General features: G+C 43.1%; 1 protein-coding gene across 7 annotated transcripts in view; it reads left to right on the forward strand.

The window, feature by feature from the left end:
* EPHB1 (EPH receptor B1) overlaps positions 1 to 23,711 on the forward strand; it is a 324,932-nt gene that overhangs the window by 101,715 nt on the left and 199,506 nt on the right. The window lies entirely within an intron of this gene.

Raw genomic sequence — 23,711 nt, forward strand, 5'->3', positions numbered from 1 at the left:
TACTCACACTCAGATATCAGCAGCCCTCATGAATTCCAGTTTCTGGTGATGACACACTGTGTGCATTTGGGAAGAGGTGGGGCGGTGCAAACAGCTGCCTGGGAGCTGGTTTGAACTTTTTGCCAATTCCACCTTTTGCCTTTATGCTCCAGATCCTGTTATACAGCAGTGAGTCACCCCCTGCCTGTGTATATAACCACGCAGGGAAATAACAGCTCAGCAGGGAACACTCTGCATGCTCCTTTGTAGCTTGCAATGCAGCCTGGGTGCTGGGGGGAATTCCTTCACACGTATTGCTGTGTGCAGCGGGAGGGAGATGCTGCTTTCAGACTGGAGAGAGGAGCAGAGCGTGTACTAGGGCAGGGTCCCCACCTTTTGGGGGACCATTTGGGTGTCTATGAAACTGTCATGGGCACCACAAAATACTTATTTCACCAATGAAAATCTGGCCATGCCAAAAAGAACAGACAAACCACTTACACTCCCCACCCCCCCCAAAACCAGACAAGAAAATAATCATGCAACTACACCTCCAAACAGGTAGCCCTCTCAAACAACAAGTAAAATGAAATAAAATAAATTGAAAAATAAATTGAAAGGGGTAGGGGTCTTGGTAGGTGGCAGGGAGGGTTTCTGAGCCGAGTATTTGAGAGGCAGATGACTAGGCGACAATCTGGAATAGGGAGCCCATGCTTTTGATGGGAAATGCAGGATACCAATAAAGCCTGACAGTGGGACTGAATATCGTGTGTTTACAAAAAGATGGAAGTCTGGAGTGGGAAGTGAGTTTGGGGAACAGCAGCTTCTTAGTCCTGGCTGCAGTCCTATGCACACTTGAGAGTAAGTACCATTGAACACAGTGAGCCAGCCATAGACTTGCGCTGCGTGTCTGTTGGAGAGTTTGTGCACAAATGTAGAACTGTTTTGAAGGTGTATACTTGGTGTTACATGCAACTGCATATATCAAAAGCATGCTGCAGTGGTGTGGGGTGAGATGCTGCAGCAGGTTGTGTGCAGAGGAAAAGTTTTTTGTTGTCCAAGCCATTTTTAGCCCGCCATCCCCGCCCCCAAACAGCTCCAAGCAGCGTATGTGGTTCCCTGGTTTTATCCCATAGTATGAGTCCCGCCGTTGGTCTGGCAAGTCTAGATGGTATGTTCATACATCTTGAGGATTCCTCTAAGTGGGCTTCCAGATGGGTGTTTATTTTGGGGTTGGTGCTGCTCACACGTGCAACCCTTTCACAGCGTCCACGTGACATCAGGACATCAAAAATGTCAGTCTTCATTCCTTCTCTCTCACCCCAATTTAATCTGGATTTCCCCTTTCCATGGGAAAGCTGACAAATGTTTAAAAACACAAACAAAACCCTCTTGCCAATGGCTCATTTGCAATATTAAGCCCCCTGTCTGCATCCACCCCTTAGACCCTCTGGTATTGTCAACACGACAGACAGTCTGTAAACCAAATGTTCTTGTTTTTCCTAGGCCTTTGGTTCTGGGCAGTTTGCCTTGACTGATTGCTTGCTTTATCATGGTAGCTGTCCATGTGGAGAGGATTCATGCTCTTCTGTGGTTTGCCATGTGCTTTTGGCGCGATACATCAGTATTAGCTGCACAGTGTCAATCGGCTCAATATGTCAGTTTCAGCTTCGCAGGGGCCTGTTGCCTTTCAGGAGGAATTGACCAAGACTTGCCCCTACCTCCCTGGCTGCTGCCACCCTCTAGGTGAACGGAGCATGTATATAAGTCAATGTTTAGCCCTCTCTCTTCCCTCCTTGTCTCTCTTGCACTCTACCTAAAGGATTATAATTAGGAAACATTAGCAGGCTCAAAGCAGCTTTCGTACCTGAACACCATTCATAATTGCACTCAGCAGTGCTCTTCTCTGGCTATTAATGTCACTTCTATGAAGTAATGAGGAACAAACCACCTTCAGGCACTTAAAACATCTTCTTTATACAATAGGTGCATTTGAAGAATGGGAGCATAAAATAACCCGACTCGCATTCCCCTGACAGTGAAAGTGATCAACAAAGACAGGGACAGGTGCATGAGAAAAAGATCAGTGAGAAAGATGGTCGCTGCCTTAATAGGTAGGTTTAAACAGGTGATAGAGGGCTAGCTGCAGGGAGAGAGAGAGAAGGCTGTGCTGGAGACAATTGTTTTGTCAGCAATGGAAAGATTGAGAGACAGAGAGTCGTGCCAAAGCAACGAAGATAAAAAGGACTCTTAACAAGAGGGAAATGAATCGTTCCTATTAATTGACCTTTGCAGATGTTTCTTTTCTGTACATAATTTTATTGCACCTCAAAGGATGTGGCTGATAGTTGCTGCAGCAATATCTCACTTTGCTGCAATATTTCATCCCTTTGGGCCACGTTGGGTGCGGTTCCTCTAAAAGGGGCCTTTGGAATCATTCTTGGATGGAGAAGAAGAAGAAGAAGAAGAAGAGGAGGAGGAGTTTGGACTTGATATCCCGCCTTTCTCTCCCCTTAAGGAGTCTCAAAGCAGCTAACAATCTCCTTTCCCTTCTCCCCCAACAAACACTCTGTGAGGTGAGTGAGGCTGAGAGACTTAAGAGAAGTGTGACTAGCCCAAGGTCACCCAGCAGCTGCGTGTGGAGGAGCGGGGAAGCGAACCCGGTTCACCAGATTACGAGTCCACCGCTCTTAACCACTACACCATGCTGGCGTAGATAATGCCAATCCAGCACTCCTTCCAGTGTGCTTGTGAATCTCCACTCTGACTTTCACCTCCCTCCCTTCCTTTCCTTCCTGGTAAGCAGCAGTGATGCCCTTGCTGCAGGCATATGCTGTAGCTCCAGCCCTTGGGGTGAACCACTTCTGCATAGTTATGCATTGCATGGGGAAGTGTCTAATTCTGCTGTTTGGTGAGCCATATTATACATCTGGCAGAGCCCTATGTCTGAGAACCAGTCTCCATCAAACATCTAAAAAGCAATGTGTATGTTTTCTTGCACACACAGTGGTGGTGAGGGACATGAAGGAAGAAACTGTGGGCCTGGGTTGCTTTTCCCTTTCTCTGCCTCCCACATCTCCCTTGAAGCCATTTTCTCCTAATTGCCCCAGAAACGTGTTTGAGAATCTGCATTAGAAAGAATAAGCCAGAGAAGGCTGTGTGGTGGCAGGGGAAGAGAGTGGATCCAGCTTGGTGCATCTCTCCTGTGATTCCCAGTCTCCCTCTTTGCATGTTTGGCAGAAACCTGGATTTGCTTTAAGTGAGTGTTCCGCCTCCTTGTGACTATGGAGAGGGAACATCACTTCTTGCCTACTGCTTTGGGGAGGGAAAAAAATATTTGTGACATGAAACAGAACTTGTTGCTGCTATCTCAAAGAGAGAGAGAAATTGCCAGGAAAATGCGTAGTCAACGGGATGGCAATGAATGCAGACAAAAGACAGAGCAGGTGGATAGATAAATATGGTATCTAGCAACAAACATATGGATAGGCAGACCAATTCTGTACACAGTCAGAGGCTGCAGTGGAAGAGAAGAAAGGCAGAGCTAGAAGGCAGAACAGATAGGAAGGCAGATGGATGATATGAGGGGGAAAGGGGGCATGGGGGGAGGCAGGTAGAGGAGAGGGAAAACAACAACAAAGAAAGCTAATTCAAAGAAGGGAAAATGGAATAGGGGGAAATTGAGTATGTATATGCTTCCCTTTCTCAGGTATTTCAGTTGAACGCATGGATATTAGCAGGGCTAGAATCAGCACCTGACGTTGTTGGAAGTTGGGAGAGCTTCATGTCCTGGCAAGAGGCATCTTCTCACAGCTTCTTCCTCCACTGCTATAGCTGCCTCCACTGCCTCTTTCTTTTCCACCTTTCCCAGCCACAGCCATTGCTAGATGTAAGGTGCCTATCTTATGATGCCCCTAAACCAACTTAGGGGTCAGAGCTGGCACATGTTGCTCCTATGCTGCTACACACTTTTGCTCTTGCATGTATAGACTGAATGCCTGAAGTGGACTTCAGCATCACATCAGAAATGACCCTGAGATCTCACTTTAAACTGGCTTTAATCCAAGTAAAGGTAAAGGTAAAGGGACCCCTGTCCGTTAACTCTGGGGTTGCGTTGCTCATCTCGCTTTACTGGCCGAGGGAACCGGCGTTTGTCCGCAGACAGTTTTTCTGGGTCATGTGGCCAGCATGACTAAGCTGCTTCTGGTGAACCAGAGCAGCACACAGAAACACCATTTACCTTCCCGCTGCAGTGGTACCTATTTATCTACTTGCGCTTTGATGTGCTTTCGAACTGCTAGGTTGGCAGGAGCAGGGACCGAGCAACAGGAGAAGGAGAAGAAGAAGAATTTGGATTTGATATCCTGCTTTATCACTACCCAAAGGAGTCTCAAAGTGGCTAACATTCTCCTTTCCCTTCCTCCCCCACAACAAACACTCTGTGAGGTGAGTGGGGCTGAGAGACTTCAAAGAAGTGTGACTGGCCCAAGGTCACCCAGCAGCTGCATGTGGAGGAGCGGAGACGCGAACCCGGTTCCCCAGATTACGAGTCTATCGCTCTTAACCACTACACCACACTGGGGAGCTCACCCCGTTGCGGGGATTTGTACCACCAACCTTCTGATCGGCAAGCCCTAGGCTCTGTGGTTTAGACCATAGCACCACCCACGTCCCTTAATCCAAGTAGTTCACCTAAATTATTGTGCAGATAGGAGGGGGTGTTATGTTCATGGGCTTAAAAAGCTACCCCTAGGGATCAGTTATTGTAAATATTGTTTATTGTTGTTAATAAGACAGATTCTTCCATCATTTAGTCATGTTGCTGTGGACGGAAATAGTTAAGGTGGGGCCAAGCATCCTGAGGGGGTAATTGCATTTGAAACGGCCCTTAATTATCCAGGGAAAGAAGTCCAGCTATTCCTTACATGACGTTAATGATCATAAAAGGGTCTGGACTTCAGGTGGAATCTAATTGGTCAATAATAGCAAGGATATATCTCCCTAGGTAAGGACTGTAACCAGATTATGTGCAGCCATCAAAAGGGAAACAGAAACGGAAAAAGCGTGTTCTCCTTCATGGAGAGCACGTGTTGCGGTGGGGGCCGCCAGGACACTCCAAAGTTGGGAGGCGGGCTAATTGATCGTTGGCCACTGATGCGATTGGGGCTTCCCTTGTTGTTGGGAAGAAGTTAATGTTGCCATTTATTGATTGACAGCCAGAAATAGTAAAACTCCTTGCACGAGGCTAGGGCTTCCTCTTTTCGCACGTGCATCGGATTGCCCGTCCCTCCCTCCCCAGAATAGGGTTGTTCGCTTTGACCTTGCTATGCCTGTCATGGGGTCGTCTGCTTTGGAGCGGGGGCCTAGTAGGAATTTTGCCATCTGGCTGATTGGCTGGGGCCATTTGGTTTTTGCCTACTGCGTAGCAAATCGTCACAACTTGTAAGGTTGGCGGTTAGGCATTGGTTTATGGTTTGGTTGGTTGAGGGGCAGTGGTTGAGTGCCTGCCCTTGGTAGGTTGAGTGTCTGCCCCTCTAATGCTGCTGCTGCAAGGGATTCCGTTAAAGGAATTGGGGGCTAACTATTGCTTGTCCACTCTGTCAAGGGGGCTCGGGCCATAGCAATGAGCTCCTGGTTGCATTTGGGGTGAGGGCAGGTTCCCTGCTCCGCGTAACCCCCAAGTGTATTCCCCCATTCTGACTTTCGCATCGTGCGGAATGTCAGTCTGTCCCCCATGGTGGGGGCAGATAGTCGCAACCAATGCCTACGCAACCACTCACAAATTTGTATTTTAATAAAGTTGTGGCCAAAATTATGCCAAAATCTTAAACAAAAATTTCTGTGTGATGTGTGAGTTATTGGGGTGGACCTGGGGACCTCGACACGCAAATAACTCATCTCTTACACTATTGTTAGCTAGGTTCAGGGAGAGGGGCGGAGAGGGTCCCTGTTGAAAAAAGGGGGAAATATTGGGTTTTGTGGCTAGTCCACCAGATTGATTGTGGAATGAAGAAAAGCAGCTTAATATGTTGAGACATGAGTAACACTTCTGCTTTTGTGAGCCATCTCTTCTTCCTACCATTGTCAGAGTTCCACACCAAGCAAGGAGGTCTTCAGTTATGTGTAGTTTCCTGTTATATCCGAATCACATGCCTGATTTGGGCATGTGCCTTTCACCAAGGAAAAAAAACAAATTAAGTTTTAAAAATAAAATACGGCATTCTTAGCTGCCTTGAAGCCAGCATTGCTGGAGAATTCTAAGAAACCATAAACCCAGTGCACTTTTCAAAGGTTTAGTCAGCCATCTTGATTCAACATGGCATTCAAACACAGATGAAAAGTTATTGATCTCAGGAAACATCATACAAAAATTGGTTAGTATATCTTAAGAAGTGCCCTAATGAATAGAAAACAGTAAATGCGGCCCCCCCCCAATGTATAGTAAATATATTCTATAGGGGGGAAAAGGGAAAAGGTGGCAAATATTAGAGCACAGAAGTAAGGTAAGAGCAGAGAAAAAGCAAATGCATATAAATTGAGTGTCTGAACATGAAACTTATAAAAGCAGGAAAATGAATAATATCCATTAATAATTTAATATCTGGCAAGCTGGATGTGTGTGCAGAAGCAGAGGAGTGCTCTGGGAAAAACACATTGCTTCAAAAATCAGGAAAGTTAATTATTTTATCGCTGGAAGGAGCATACAAAAATGTTGTTGAGAGTTCCATAGCACTTTAAGATATAACAGTTTTGTTATAAGCTTTCATGAACAAGAGTCTCCTGCATCAAGTACTAGTTTCAAGAAACCCAGATTAGGACTGACCACAGTTTAGGTTTCAGAAGATGGGCTAAACTGTGGTTAAACTAAAATGGAAGTGGAGGTTGCAGGAGGTGAGGGAGAGAGTGCACAAATCTGGGGCTCTGCGGCTCTTTCTTCTAAAACTTAACACAAGGTAGCACAACCGCAGAATGCAGTCACTGACTGGGAGTTAGTACTCTTTTCTAACCATTCCTTTAACTTCTCAAGGTTTTTCTGCTGTCTCAAAAGTTCCCATTCTTTCCACCTTTTTGCCTCTGGATTTATTATTGTTTATTTCTTATACAATTGGTGTTTCCACACTATTTTTCCACACCATGGTTATGAAATATATTTATATGACATCTTTTTTGCCTCTAAGAAGGGTAGCAGTTATTAAAAGCAACATGAAAATCAGTACAATAAGAAATGAAAAACCGAATGAAAAAGCAACAACATTTGAAATAACTGCTTTTACTACAGAAGTACTTGCCAGTCAACACAGCCTCATGACAACATTGCTACGAGGTACCTGAAGGATATAACCACCTGAAGGATGGCCAGGTCAGCACCATAAGAGTGTCTGTGATAAAGGTGCTGGCATAGGTGCCAACACAGAGAAGGCCTTGTTGCTTCTGAATGTAAGGACATCTCAATTAGAGCATCTGTAGCTGATCTTAGAAAGAGGAGGAGTCAGCCCTTCAGAAATTTTGGTCCCAAGCTGTTTAGGACTTTGTGTCAAAGCCAACACATTAAATTGTATTTCCTGGTAGAATCTTCCCCTCGCCCAAGCCGGATGAGCTATATGTGCACAGGGGGAGGAGAGGTGGGGGATTCCCATTGTGCTAGAGGGAATCTGCACTCGTGTCTGCTAGTGCAACAGGTTCACTGAATATTGCCCAGCATGGAAATCAGTGAAGATCTTTTAACTTAGGCAAGATATGTTCAGACCCGTCCCAGTTAACCAGGTGGCTGCTGTGTTCCAAAACAAGTGACATTTCTGAAAAGTTTTCAAAGGCAGCCCTGCATATATTGCATTGCATAAATCGAACCTAAGTGTTGTTAGGGCATGGAACACTGTGGCGAGGCTGCCTCTGTTTTCATGTGGCTTCTGTTGGCATACCAACCTAAGCTGATTAAAGGCACTTCATGCCTCTGAAGCCAGCTGGACATTCAGAGTGAGATCCAGGTCTAATAGCACCTCCAAGCTGCATATCCATCAAGAACAGGTTGTTCACCATCTGCTTGGCCAATGGAAATGTCTACAAATAGTACCTCCATCTTGTCTGAATTAATCTTCAGTTTATGAGGCCTTATCTAGCCAATTACTGACTCTAGGCAGCCATTTCCACTGCCTCTCCTAGAGCAAACAAATAAGAGAAATAGAGCTTCATGTCATCAACATATTGATAGCCCTTTGCTACAAAGCTCACCATGACCTCTGACAGCAGTTTGATGTAGAAATTAAATAGCATGGGAGACTAACTGGAGCTCTGCACCCCACCCCACCGCCTAGCCCAGGCATGGCCAAACTTGGCCCTCCAGCTGTTTTGGGACTACAATTCCCATCATCTCTGACCACTGGTCCTGCTAGCTAGGGATGATGGGTGTTGTAGTCCCAAAACAGCTGGAGGGCCAGGTTTGACCATGCCTCTCCTAGCCCAATGGCATAAAAGGCATGGTGCAGAACTAAACTCTATTCTTCCTTACAGCATCCCTTCTGGAACTTACCTGTCAGGTAAGAGGGGACTCGCTAGAGCATGATGGCTCCTATTCACACCCCAGAAGGTTACCACGATTAATGACACTGAAAACCACTGAGAGGACCTGGATAATCTGTGGGAGAGAAAGGTTTGGGGGAGAAAGATTCTTACTCTCTCATAACAGAGTTAAGCACAATTGCCCTAAGCACATTAAAACTTGGTTAGATTTACTTCTGCCCACATCCACCTTTAAACAAATGTTCCCCATGGAAATTCTTAGGCTAGAATAAATCACAGGCACTTAGCTTTGTAAATAATACTCCGTTTCCAGAAGTTACAGTAAACAAGTCTCCATTCATTGGCAGTAAATGAAGGTAAAAAAGGTTCCAAATGACTTAAAAAGGAAAAGAACTTGGTTTTCTTACAAAAAGGATTGTGCAATCTTCAGTTAGCAAAGATGCAGGCTTTAAAATCTCCCTTTTGGAGAGATTCGGTTCAGTTGCTTTTTCTTGCAGTTGGGAGCCATTAGCTACATGGCTCCTTCATTGCTTGTTCCTGGAATCATGAAGTGAAAAAGAGAGGTGGTTGGGGAACAGAGGCTGCTGTGGGCCTGCCAAGCCACACTCACTCTGGTAACTTGAGTTCAGGGCTCAGGTTAACCCTTTCATACACACAAGTGTGAGTCAGTAGCTGTATATTACAGTAGAATCAGCAAGGCCAAAGAACCCATTTATGTTTTACTATGTAGCTCATAACCTATTACAGAACTCCAGACTCTGCCTTATTCAAAGTCAGAATATTTGCCCATCTAGCCTAGGACCAGCCCTATCATTAGGCAGAATGAAGTGGTTGCTAATTTTGTGTGCTCTGAAAGGGAAGCAAATGGTTAATTTATTAATATTGTATTGTTTATTCCCAAGGAGAGGCAATTGTGGGGCTTTCTCTTTCAGATGCCAAAATAACTTGGCCAGCCTTGGGTACTATGCACCTTGAGTTGAGGATAGGCACCACTTGCTCTTCTGTGTTAGGCAGCAAAATGTCTTGGTCAGCCCTGACGTAGCTCAGCATTATCCTGCTCTTCAGGTTATGAAGTGAAGGTCCTTCCCATCAAGGATTGAATCTGGGGTCTTCAGCACAGAAAACAATTCCTCTGCCACTTACCTATGGTCCCTTCCCAACCAGATTGATCATGGCAGCTGTTGTTCCAAAAACCACATTTGCTAAACGTCAATATTTCAAATCTGCAGTGGCTTAATGTGGAGACATCAGTTGGTGAATTTAACAGCATGAGAATCCAATGAACACATTGCACCTATTTCCTTTCACCCAATCACCATCTGGCCTCAAAGAACATGGAATCCATGTTCAACTCACAAGGGTCCAAGGTAGAGAAGGGGAATCAGCCCAGAGGTGAATTTGTGACACATGGATGTACATTAAAACTCTGCCCGCTTTGCATGCTTGTACGCTTTACCTAAAGTGGCCAGAGGGGCATGTTAAGAGCCCATTCCTAACTGCTTCATGCAACATTGGTGGCTGTGAAAGCTGGACAGTCTGCAGTGCTTAATTCCCAGGCGGGACATGAAGATGAATTTTGTGTAACACATTTGCAGCTGCACTGTGGCTGATGTGTCCCTGCTTTATGTTGTAATATATTACTGGTTTTTGCTGTACTGAAGGATTGTAGGGACCGTTCTGATGGCTATTCTGATTCAAGCAAACCTAATGCAGCCTGCAGAGACTATAATAGAAATTAACATCTGTGTCTTTAAGTGAAACACAGCAGCATCACCTAGCCTTGGGAAATAATTATTCTCTTAAAAGAATAATAAAAAGCCAGCCAGATCAGTGTAGCCATCTGCTAAAGGAGAAACTAGCTCCAAGGGGCTAGATTCTCATCTGGTGTAAATTAGTGGCAGCAGGATGGGCTTGGTGTGCTAATGGAGGATTATATCCTTGTATGTGAGAGAGATGATTGGCATAGGAGTTTTCTACATAACTGGTCTGTAGCGTTCTTGACTTGTTCAGTGGTGCACATGTTTATAATCCCCGCTTGCTGTTTCATATGCCTGTATTTTTCACCTGCCATCTGTGGCTCTTTGGCCACGCTCTTCGTGCTAACCCTGTGAAGCAAACGCAGGTTAATATTGGATCTTTAGATAGCATTTTAATGTGCACAGTGAATCTGCATCTTGCATGCTTTAGCAGCCACCCGTAGGGATAGGCTTATCCCCATTTTACAAGATGGGGAACTGATACTGAGAAGATAGCAAGCAGCTAGCCCAATCCCTTCCCCAAGGAGCCCATCGCTGAGCAATGAATCCACGACTCCCATGTCCAACTACTCTCCGCCCCCCCCCCCACATGGCTGAATAAGAGCTGAAAGGGAGGAGAATGAAATCTAATGCATGTCTCGTGCAGGGTCAATTGCAAATCACCAGAGACCTTTAGGGGTCTGCTGTTTATGGTGAGAGTTTGATGGGTATTTTTAGTGACAGGCTCAAGCTCAGCTCAGTATAGATATACACACCAAGGGAGAGTTGACCCAGATCACAATGTGTAAGGATTGCATTTGGGTAATCAAGACTGATTTGTGGTATTTTTCCTACATAGACCCTGTACACGTAGGGAAAAGAAACGGTTACCTGTTGTGCAGGATGTACACATGGTTTAAAGCTCTAAGGCACAGTCATTTCCCAGTGCATGCATGAGGAGCAAATCAGACTCTTGCACAGTTTTCACACCTAACCTCATTGGGGGAAAATGTTATATGTACTGTACCTTTTGGGTCTGAAATGAGTCAAGATTGTATCTTACCTCAGATAGATACATGATGGAGAATCAAAGCTTTGAGTTACACAAATCTCTTGCTTAGGCAGACAAGTTCTGTCCTGCAAAATTCCCAATACATTTGTCACCTAAATGGTTTTGGATCCTAGCTGCCTTTTGTAAGAGTTAATGTTGATAATCTGTCATAAACACCATATATGACCAAATAAGGAATCCAGACCAGAATGAACAAGTATACACGCTAAGAGGCATTTCTCTCTCCCTTTCTTTTATTTGGGTGCCAAGATGTTGTTTGGATACCCACTGTTAGGGAGACACCCTCTAGTCTAGTCCGTCCCGTAGCTTGTTTTTATTCAATCTTTGAAGGACAGGAGTGATAGGCAGCTTTTATTTGACGTCCTAGATAATGACATGTATGAACCTTTGGGATAATGACAGCTGAATAGTGTGCCTGATATTGCCATGGTTACCAGCCAAGCTTTCTCCCCCCTCTCTCCCCCCCACCTTCTCCCCTTCTGACATTTTCTGTGTGTGTGTTATTGTTGAGTTCGCTTTTGGGATAGTGAAGGGGAGGGGAGCCAGGAGAAGAAACAGTCCATTATAGTCTTTTAAATCTCCCAGCTGGAAGTGTTTTAAATCTCAGCAGAGACAGGGAAAAACACTGTCTTAATCCCCAGCTCCCTGTGAATTATTTAAAGTGATCTTGTCGGAACAATGCATTTGTCACTGTTACAGTGTCAACAGTAGAGGCAGCTGTCCGAATGGCTCTGGGGTTTTGCCACAGGTAGGAGTTTGGGGTGGGGCATTTGCAGGCCTGGCAAAAGGCAAACATGGGATTACTGAGGTCCACAGAACTCTAGAGACTGATCTTTTTTTTCAAGGGGGGTGGGGAATCTTTGTACCAGTAACATGGTTTATTTTGTACAGTTTGGCCCACCATTCTCTTCCGGAGATCTCTGGCTGTGCCTGCACTGGTGGCTGTGTTTAAAGTTCCACCAACACCATATATTTAAAGCACTCTTATACCACTTGAAACAGTCCTGGCTTCCCCCAGTGAATCCTGGGAAATGTAGTTTGTGAAGGGTGTTAGGAATGAGAGTTCTGAGAGCGTCCCAACAACTCTAAGCATGCTCAATGAACTACAGTTTCCAGGATTCTTTGGGAGAAGCCATTACCATCGTGGTGCTTTAAATGTATGGTGTGAATGCGGCCATAGTCAAGGGAAGAACAGATAGGCGGGCAGAATAGTTAGCCATCTGGGGTGGACACCCAGTGCTGCACATCTTGGGTGTAATGTAATTCACCTCTGGATTTGCATTTAGTTATCCGCTTTCATCACTGCAAAATTCAGGTTCTATTCAATCCTCAAACATGACTTCTCCTCCCACTCCAGCTATTATCACATATCATTCTCCCCCCTTCATTGCACCACTGAGTTCTTGAAGTGAACTGCCTTCATCTGATGTCTCATTTTTTTTTGTAACCTCTCTTTTCTTGATTCTTTTCAATTTGGATTCTGTCCTCTCCACTTTACTCGGGCAACTGTGCAAAAATTATTGACAATCTCCCAGTTGCTCAGCCTGAGGGGCTTTATTGTGGCCTCATTTGATATGACCGCACTTCCGACGTTAACACTTTTGTCCACTCTGACTTTTCCAGTCTTCATCAGGACTTTTTCAAATGAATGTTTCAGAGTTTGATCCTGTGCCCTTTCTGATATTCTGTGGAACATCTCAATAACAATTTTGACAGCAGGATGGGAAAAGTCCAGAGCTGTGCTGAAATGAATATATTTTCTTGAACTTACCATGAGTTCCCTTGGGGCCAAACTTCACATTACCTTTAATCACACAGCCAGATGAGTGGGTATGAATAATAAAAATATTATTATTAAATTATTATTATCCATTGTCATTTTTGTTTCAAATAAAAAGCAGCTATAGGGCTCTGAGCCTCTTAATCTGGAGTGTACCTGTTTCCTGCTGAAGATCCACCTTGATTGCGGTTTGCTCCTGAAGTTGATGTTTATAGTAAAAACACTTTTTGGGGGAAATAGCAGGCCGGGGTGGGGCATGTTTTTTGGTGGGGCACAGCTACACAGCCTTCATCCAAATCATGGTTCTATAGCTGCTTTTCCGTCTAAATAAAAGTGGTAGTATTTAACATGCTTTTTAAAAATGTTTTTGGTGTGGCTCTGAAGTACTTGTAGATAAATGAATTTATTTCAGAAAATCAGTTCCAGTGGAATTTGCAAAGAACGTTGTCAAAATAATGAAGGGGCAAAAGACACAATAGGGGACAAATGGCAGGCTGGTGTGCCTATCTCTGGGTAGGTGCGCTAGCTTGAAATGCTAATCTGATGTTTCCTTGTGGTATTTATTCTTGATGCCACCAGTCTTCCACTTACAGTAGAATGCCAGGGGAGGGTATTTCATTCACTGGGTGGGTGTAGCGACCTGATCTGTTTTTTTGGGTCTGCTCTGTCCATTCTGATTTATTTTTTTATTTGAGTCTAAATCTGATACGTTAAATTCAAACCTCTATTTCACCCACATCTAGTATAATGCAGACTCTAAAAAACTGGCTATAACTTGTTCTCCCTTATCACATAAGTGGATGTAACTTGCAAGCAAAGGAGCTGCCCCACCATGGTTTGAACATGCCTAGATTCAGGCAGATCAGTGCTTTAGAGGGAACCCTTTGAGGGTTCATCAACATTGACATTTTTTTCTAGAAAAAGAGGTGCCGGAATTCACTACGAACACCTCCCTTGTTCTCTTATAATGGCAATGGTGCCTACCTGAGGGGTGCTGGAACTGAGTTCCAGTGCGTTTTGGCTGGAAAAAAGCCCTGTATCTATTTGAGTTTATTACATTCTGACAGCATTGAATAGCAATTGTAGGCACGGTCACCCATTCTGAGGGGATGAATCCTTTCAAATTTCAGACTGATATGTACAGCAATTCTCCAGCAAGAGCAGACCTTACCATTTTGTACTATGCAAAAAAGCTGTCCTTGTAAGCCTGCCACATCAAGCAGGGAGCATGTTGGCAGCAAATATGCAGGAGCTGGGATTTAAGGTAAAGAGAAGTGATTTGCCATTTACTTCCCATTATCCTGGGGTCTAACGTGAGGGGAATTGTGTTTGGGGATATATATTACCAGGTATACACTATTTGAGCACAGGTTTGCCTCCCTGAAAGACTCTCTAACCTGTGAGGGGGAAATACTCATGAATGCATTCTGTGAACCCAGCCAATTCCCCCCGCCCCCAAATAATAACATGCTACAATTTAAAGGGTGGCCTGGAAAACTCTGTCCAAGGCTGACCTTACAGTGAAGCAGAGTGAGGCAATATCCTTAGGCAGCTGCTCTGAGGTGTCATGAATGACCAACAAGTTAGTAAGTTATTGAATTTATTATTATTGTCTTTTACTCCCAGGAAGAAGGGCTTTTAAGATTTTGTGCCTCATGTGCCAAAGAAACTTGGGCAGCCTTGGTAATTATGTACCTTGACTTCTGTGGGAGTGGGAGCCCTTTACTTCTTCACCTCAGGAAGTAAAATATCACTATCTGGCCCTGTGCCAAATAGACAAATGACCTTCTGAGTTCAAATGCAATCTTTCTGTGTGCATCCAGATGAGGATGAGGATATACATTTGGAGCACATTTACGTTTTATTTGCAGTAACGAGTTCTTTAGGGTGGATGAGAGAGGCAAAATTTATTTTATTTAAGTTTTTACAAACTGCTGTATCATAAAAAATATATCACAGTGGTTTACAACAATGTCAAAACATAAAAGCAGACAATAAAATCATAAAAAAATTAAAAGCAAGTTAAAGCAAAAAGAAATAAAAAAACAAACAGCAAAAAGTAATTAAAAACAAACATGAAGGATCAAGAAGGAACTGAAAGTTTGTCCTGGTTTTCCATTTCTCCTTGTTTAATTTGATCACTGAGCAATTTACAGAGGTAGATTAAGCCAGAAGGCATTGCCTGCCAAATAATCTTGTTGCCTGAGCTATAGGCATCTGAAACCCCTCCTAAACTCACTTTTAAAGCCACGGCAGCCAGTATAACTAAAAACCCAAGTTATTATCAAAGTCCTAAATTCAGACTATAAAACATTCGTATTTGCTAGCATTTCATTATGATTTGAACAAAAACGATCCAGCTCTGTCACAAGCTATTCTTCAGTGGTGGCATTCCCAAATGATTGTCCTTTGGAAGCATTTTATAACTTTCCTTGAAATGCTAATTGCACAGACATTTGCATAGCACAAATGTACCCAAAGTATAAACCAAGACCGTTTTTAGAATGAGATACCAAGGCACATCGTTTCTGTCCTTTAGTATTAGTATTCCCAAGGAAATGAATTAGACTTTTAGCATGGCAGTGCCTTCATTCTTTTGCCCTTTTTTGCATTTAACTGTTACCACTCAAGCAGCTCCACTGAGGCTAGAGAGACTGAAATAATGTTTAATGTTAACATTTGCATAATTATTCTTTGGATGAGTCTCTTGTTTGAGAGCCTAGATTCCGTTGGTAGGTTGCTGGTGTTTCCTGTCCACTTGCCCTCATGATAATTGATTGGAGATAGCCTTGTTACAGTTATCTCCTCTCCTCAAAATAGTTATTTTAAGCTTTTGGAGCTGTTTCTGCTGCTTTTTCTATCGCATTGCCATACATCCAGGTTCCCCCCAACATTTTGCAATTTTAGACCCAAAAACCAGGATGTGTCAGGAATTTTCCTGATGTATGGCAAGCCTATCCTGAGTAGACTATTCAGAAACTCAAGCTGGTACAGAATATGGCAGATAGATTAGTAACTAGGATACACACGACTGATTATAGGGTCACAGTCATAGACCTATCTTAAGGGTACATTGACTGAATCATAGTCTGTCATTTTAAGGAGAAATTGGGAGGACATTTGGGTCTATAGCAAATACTAGGTTTTTCTACCTCACCGATTCGTTATGAGGACAAAATGAGAAGGCCAACTTCAGCTCCTTGGAGTAAACATGGGGTATTAATGTCATAACAAATAAGCAAATTGTCAAACTTTATGTTAGAATGCCAAAAAAGGGGGAGCCTTGTCATATATATATATATGAATCACATCCTCCTTTTATAAGCATAAACTGTGGCATAGGAAAAGCATCTTAGCACATGTCTAAACTTCTGGAAGGTTCTGTTCATAGGCCTCAACAGCTGCAATTTCCAGGCATTCTGGAGCTTGAGTGAATGTGGATAGACATGTTGAAGCAAAAGGATTTTTTTTGTTGCTGCTGCTGTTAACTGTTGATTTTTCACCCAGGTAAAAAAATTCTATTGGCTTCAAGGGCTTTTCTGGGCACCACTCAGGATATTGGTTTTGGCTTTCAAGGTCCTGAATGAATGGCTCAGGACCTGAGTGACAAAGGGACAGCTTTCTTCCATATGAATCTGCCTGAAGTCTAACAACTGCTTCAGGGGCCTTTCTCTGGGTGTCCCTGTAAGAAAAACACTAGGGCCTAATTTGAATAGTAGAATGTCTGGCATCTGATGGGTGGGGCTTTTGTGTTGTGCTCTGGAATCGGCCCCTCCCTTCATGTGTTAAATTCAGTAAGAGAGACCAACTGTCATTCTTGCCTCACCATGTTGTTTTAGTTCCTCTTAGATAGTATGTTATTGTATTACAGTTTTCTTTATTATTAAAGCTTTGTTTGACATATACGTGAGCTGCTTTGCTGAAAGAAAAGAAACCGTGCTGAAGGATGGTGGAATATCCTAAACTGGGTGAGTGAGGGGATATTCCCAGTCTGACAGGAGGTTTGATTTTTTAATCACCTCAACCCTCCACAACAGCGGCTGTGGTGAGGGCCTTTTCTGTGGTGGTGCCCAAGGTGACATTGTTGTAAGCCATGATCATATAGTGGTTAGTGCTCTGAGTTGTGGCTGCAAGAACCTCGGTTCAAATCCAAGTCATGGCACCAAAAGGTTGTAAGCCAGAAAATGGCTTATCTCCTGAGTTTACGCCAATAAAACTCAGAAACACGAGGAGTTAGGAGTCCAACATTATTTATTGCAAAGCAATAGGTTACAGTTAGAGCATTACACAAAACTGCAACCCCGCCCAGTGGTCCAGGCAGTGGTATTTATGAAATTTCAAACAAAGCATTTCAATTTCCACCAATCATATACATTGTTACCTCATTTAATACAAAACCGCAATGAGCACTGGCAATTTCTGCTGATTAAGTTCTGATTCCTACCATGTTCTGTTACATTGTGTTAGTGTACATGTTGGGAACCTGTGTTACGTGTAGCCATTTGCACCATGTAGCAACTTATGCTCTAGCTTTGAACTGTATCTTTGTGATTCACATATTAGCTGTATTTCTGCCCCAATGAGGGGTGGCAACTTGCAAAATCATCAGTTTCATAAAGTAACAGGCTACCATAACTTATCTATTAGAAGCACACTCAAGGATTTACAGAGGTACACATTATCACATTTATTGTGGCCCTTGGGGCCACTGCCACAACTGTCAAGAGCAGCTGTCAAGAGCCCACTACTGCTGACATCCCTGAGTGTCTGCTGATTGCTGAGTGTCATGTGAGCATTAGAAATGCCCTGAATAATGCTATATAGTATGGCTTGGAGCATGTGGGCAGTTTCAGTGGCAGCCATTTGCAACTGCCCCCCTCCTCATTCTCACCCCTGCAGCTGGCGGAAATAAACTGGAGAGGGAGCTAAGAGAGAGGGCTACCTGCCACCTGCTTCAATGGGGGAATCCCCCAATAACATCTGGGGAAACAAAATGGGCCCCTCAAACCTGAAGACGATATTTGGGGGATAAACCGGTTAGGCCAACCATCACCAACTTGGTGCTCTCCAGATGTTTTGCACTATAACACATGTAATATCTGGAGGGCACCAGGTTGGCAAAGACTAGGTTATGGACTATCTCCCTAGGGAAGAACTCAGGTGGCTCTAGCATTTTTATCACTTTAGACAACTGGTTAAGCCCTTTTTATTCCCCAAGAATTTAATGGGTGATCTGCGGCTGCTGTTCTTTTATTGTTTTGTTTTTCTGTTTTTATTTGATCTTTAGACTGCTTCTCCTTTGGTGCTGCTGATTAAGTTATTTTTATTGCTCACCTGGCGCCTGCTCTGATGTCATTTCAGCACCAGGCAAAGTTCTTTTTTATTTTCCCAGACCTTTTAAAATGTGAAATTTTATTCCCTGAAGATGGTTTCTTTTTTTTTTATTTTTAAAAAATGCCGCTATTTTTATCTGCTGCTTTTAATGTTTGAATCTGTTATTGCTTTTGTTTTTGTAGCCTACCATGGGAAAGGCGTTTTTTTTTTTGAAGAGTGGGTTATAAAGGTTTAAAATAAAACAACAAAAATAAATGAAAATAAGTACAAATATTGATGTTTTTACTGTTTTACTAGATTTTTTTTTGAAGTGTGAATTAGCTGGGACACACTTAATAAACATCTTAACACTTTAAATAGTGCAATTCATGCTACCGAATTTGAGAAGAAGTGCCAAGTTATCTAGATTCATAAGATAAATTATTTATTAGGGATGGATTATCAATATTTATTAGAGATAGATGATCAATGTCAGTGTCTGTATTAATCCCCATCCACTCTACATGTACAATGGTCAGCGTTCTTGTCAGTCTCACAGATACATTCAACTTGACATGAAATATTTCTTCAGACAAATTACTAGCTATTTACGTAAGGCTACTGGATGAGATTTGATAACAGTTGTGGAACCTTTTTTCTCTGATGTAAAATGTACACTCTCAATTTATTGCTTGTACCAAGAACCCTCTAAAAACACTACAGCTAAAGGCAAATATTTATCTCTGGGCAAACCCCAGATCTTTGGTTTTGGTGGACCCTGTAGGAGGCTGGTAGTTGTGTGCATTATGTTTGCTCTAGGTACTGGTCTGAAATAAAACATTCATTCAAAACCAACTCTGTGCATGTTCACTTTGACTGGGAGGGGCAGGAGGCAGCATTTTCTGCTCTGCCTCAGGCATCAAAACGTATTGGTCCAGGCCTGTAGGACAACTGCCTACCCTTCTTTCTGTGTGGTTGGGAGGACAGTGTGAAATCCTCATGGAAGTGTTATTTCTATCATTATAATCTCCATCCTTATTTTATTTTAATGCCCCTTTATTGTAATTGTGTTCATTATATCTGATCTGCCACTTGGAAAACTGCAAGTCCCTTTACAAGCACATCATAGCTGTAAGGGAGGCTCTGGCAGATGCATAATGTTTTGAAGACCAGCTTTTGATATTTAAAGAGCATGCCTTATGAGAGGTCAGTGATGAGCCAAGACAAATCAGGAATGGTGCTGGGCAGGCTGCAGCCTCATCAAGATCTGCCCATATATTTATACCACCCTGCATCCCCACCCCAGTGAATCATACCAAGGAAGTTAGGGAAATAGTATGGTGCCAAATCCTTATTCTTTCCCCAAGGCTGATATTCACACATTATTTGAATAATGGTCCCTAGGATTAAAAAAATACTTGCAATAGATTCTGGATGTGATAAGTTGTCAAATATGAAACAGAATAAATTTTATTTAGATAGGCCATTAGGAAAGTTCTGTGTTTAGACAGAAAATATAAAGTTTAAAAATCAAGTATTAAGTTTGAGGAGCATATATCCCCGAGATTTGCAGAATAAATATGCAGAAAACAACCTCTTTACATAATACTGGAAAATAGTCAATAGTCAAAAACACTGTTTAAAAAAACACTAATCTAGGGAAGCACCTGAACATTACAAACCCATTATCTTAACTTCTATCCCAGTTAAATAGGGAAGAAGCATTATTAACTTTAGAGTCACTAAAGCATTCAGACTTTAAATTTTAAAAAGTGACTAAGGGAAGACATGGTGGAGGTTTATAACATAAATACTGGAAAGAACATGAACAGGAAAAACTTTTTCTCCTCCCATAATACTAGAACCCAGGGACTTGCAATGAAATTAATGAGCTCATCCACTCATCTTGATACTTCAGCAGGTAAATAAACACATATGCTCATACAAAATTGCTGCACAAAGGCTGGTTCCATTTTAGTGGTGTGCTTGTATTTCCTAAGAATGCAGTTCTGCAAGGTTTTCTGGGTCCTTTCTTTTGAGTGAATGGCAAACTGTCTATAAATAAGTTATTGCAGCAGGTAGGAAGAATGCCCTTATCAACAGATGCACTTTGCAGAGAATCCAGCATAACAGCTTGTGTATAAATGTACATGCTTTGAAACAATTTTATATTGTTGCGCATAGAGGCAGAGATAGTACCTTTTAATGGGATTGTTATCACCACCTAGGAAGGAAGTAAACGGTTGATTGGTGGCTGCATTACAGTTTTGCGAGCCTTTGCTGCTTCTCAGCACTTTATTCTGGAGCTGAAATTTAGTAGGGGAAATACTGTGTGGACTTTTTAAGTGCAGTAATAAGAACTTGAAAACTCTGAAAGCAGCCTGAGGTTGCAGGCATGCGCGTTCCTCAGCACAGAATAATCTCCTTCCCCCTTGCCACCACATTAACTTGATCTACATGACAGCCTAACATTTTACACCATACAGTTTTGCTTACATATGTAATACTCTCATCTCCATAAAAAAACATTAAAATCCTTCTGATAACGTTCTGCGACACAGCCATTAATTCATGCTTCAGTGGCACTGGAGCACCTTGGAATTATGCATCACATCCAGAGCAGCACTTAAAGGCTGCCATATGAATAATGTTGTTGCAAACAATCAGCCTGTAAACACGGAGCAATTTGGATGGCTTATAAATTGGGCTGCAATATTCTAATTCCATCACAGGCCCGGGCACACTTTCTTCCTGCCCTTTAATTGCCACAGTAGCCAACATTACGGTAATGCCCTTTCATTATTCCACCTGAAAATTGGCACAGTCCCTGTGTCAATTTTGATGGATGTTGCTGCTCAGAAAACTGAGAAGCGGAGAGCCCTGCCTGGAGCAAGTTTTCTCGTATTCATTTCCTATTCCCCAAACCACATGTGGACCACAGGTTCATCCGCTTTCCTACTTTCCTCATTTGGCTGCACAGATGACCTCTCCCTTCCCTTATTTATGATCATATGACACCCACTCAATATGGTCATTACTGGAGAAGTGTTGCAATAATACAGTTGTGCTTTAGCATGTTAGCAGATGGAGACAAGTAGGTTAGAACGCTTGAATTTCGGGCATGGTGTTTAACAGGTTTGATTTTCACTATTCTGTTTGCAATGAGCTTGTTCTAGTTTAAAGTCCTTAAGGTACGCACTCCCCCCCCCCCCCAAATAGCCATAACCTGAGTGAAGTGATTTTCCACCTTTTTTCCTTGTTGAACTGTGCTGGTTTGGATCACTTTATTCACCACTTCCAAATGGCAGACACATTAGTCTCTTGCAGCAAAAATAGCAAAGAGCTGTCTTGCAACACCTTAAAACAGGGATCTCCTTTTTTTAAAAAAAGCATGAGAAATTTAAGAAACTGTTGTGGACACCACAACGTATTAATTTCACAGAAGAAAAATGGATGATGCTCAGAACCCACACTAAACAGGCAAACTACCTGTTGTTGTTGTTGTTGTTTAGTTGTTTAGTCGTGTCCGACTCTTTGTGACCCCATGGACCAGAGTACGCCAGGCACTCCTGTCTTCCACTGCCTCCCGCAGTTTGGTCAGGCTCATGTTTGTAGCTTCGAGAACACTGTCCAACCATCTCGTCCTCTGTGGTCCCCTTCTCCTTGTGCCCTCCATCTTTCCCAACATCAGGGTCTTTTCCAGGGAGTCTTCTCTTCTCATGAGGTAGCCAAAGTATTGGAGCCTCAGCTTCACAATCTGTCCTTCCAGTGAGCACTCAGGGCTAATTTCCTTAAGAATGGATAGGTTTGATCTTCTTGCAGTCCATGGGACTCTCAAGAGTCTCCTCCAGCACCATAATTCAAAAGCATCAATTCTTCGGCTACCAGCCTTCTTTGATGGTCCAGCTCTCACTTCCAGAACCCATACTAAACAGGCAAACTACCTACACTCCCCTAAAACAAATTGAAGACAAACTGAAAAAGCAGGCAACACCCCAACCCTATATAGGCAACCCTCAATGAGAAAATACCCCCCCCAAAAAAATATAATTGGGGGGGGGAGAGGCAGGTTTGAGACCAGTAGCAAGGTGTCTAGGAGACTGAAATGTTATGTGGAGGAGGACTGAAATGTTAAATGAGGAGGGGGAGTATCATTTGTACCACCCTTGAGCACCTTGTGGAGGGGAAATGGGAAATTTCTGGCTATCTGCCATAAGTTCTCAGATTATTTGGGGGACAACACTGATTTCCCGAGGAAATTTCTGCTTCATCCTGTGGCCTTTGGCATAACAGGATGCCAAAGCTTTCATCTCTCTCCCACCCTCTCACTTTTTATCATCTACAGCCACTGATCTTCAGCTGGTGGGTTAGGATCCCAGTGGGTCACAGCCTGATCCAAGGTGGACCATGACAGGAGCACTACTACCACTTTGCAAATTTATGCTTCAAGAAAAGGGTTCCCAAATGCATGTTTGTGTTAAAAGTGGGTGCTGGGTCTGAAAAGGTTGAAGATAGTTGATATATACATGAAGCCACTGGGGGAACACATCCAGTGGTTTGGGCTGCAGTGTCAGCAACATACCTGCAAATCCCAGAGAGGCTGTGGAATTTCTAAACACGTGTCCAAAGGGTAGTTTTGGGATGGATGGATGAAAGTGAGCAAACTGAAGCTTAAACCAGACAAGATGGAGTTGTTGTGGGTAGAGAAACTGGGTAATCTAGCTAGGGAGGTGCTGGATGGGCACACAGTCCCCTAAAGGAACTGCCTGCCAAGAAATTTATGGTTGCATTTAAGTTGTGTTGTTGTTTAGTCGTTTAGTCGTGTCCGACTCTTTGTGACCCCATGGACCAGAGCACGCCAGGCACCTCTGTCCTCCACTCTGTCCTCCATTTAAGTTGTAGCATTTAATAAAGCTTAAAAACTCACCAGTTTCAGATGGCTGTAAGCTGATGTGTTTTAGCTGATGATGCTATGCTAATGTTTTATTGTTTTACTGTGCTTGCTTTGGAAATGGTTTTATGCTGTCTGAATTGTATTGCCATTTCTTTTTTTATTATTTTGCAGTTTGATGTGGTTTGTATGACATGGTAAGCCAATCTATGACTTACTGGAACCACACAAATGTGTGGACTCTTGGAGAGCAGCTTGTAGCCACCTTGCTCCTTTTTAAAATTCTTGTTCCATGCTGAACTAAGTCGAGGTTTGGTTTAGTATGTTTTCCAAACCCGGGTTCATGATTCATAGCCAAAACCTTCACTACTATTTGTGATTAACGAGGAGAGAGCTTAACCACCAGCCTGGGTTGGGCTGGAA

The sequence above is a fragment of the Podarcis muralis genome, chromosome 6 (assembly GCF_964188315.1).
Source record: "Podarcis muralis chromosome 6, rPodMur119.hap1.1, whole genome shotgun sequence".
NCBI lineage: Eukaryota > Metazoa > Chordata > Lepidosauria > Squamata > Lacertidae > Podarcis > Podarcis muralis.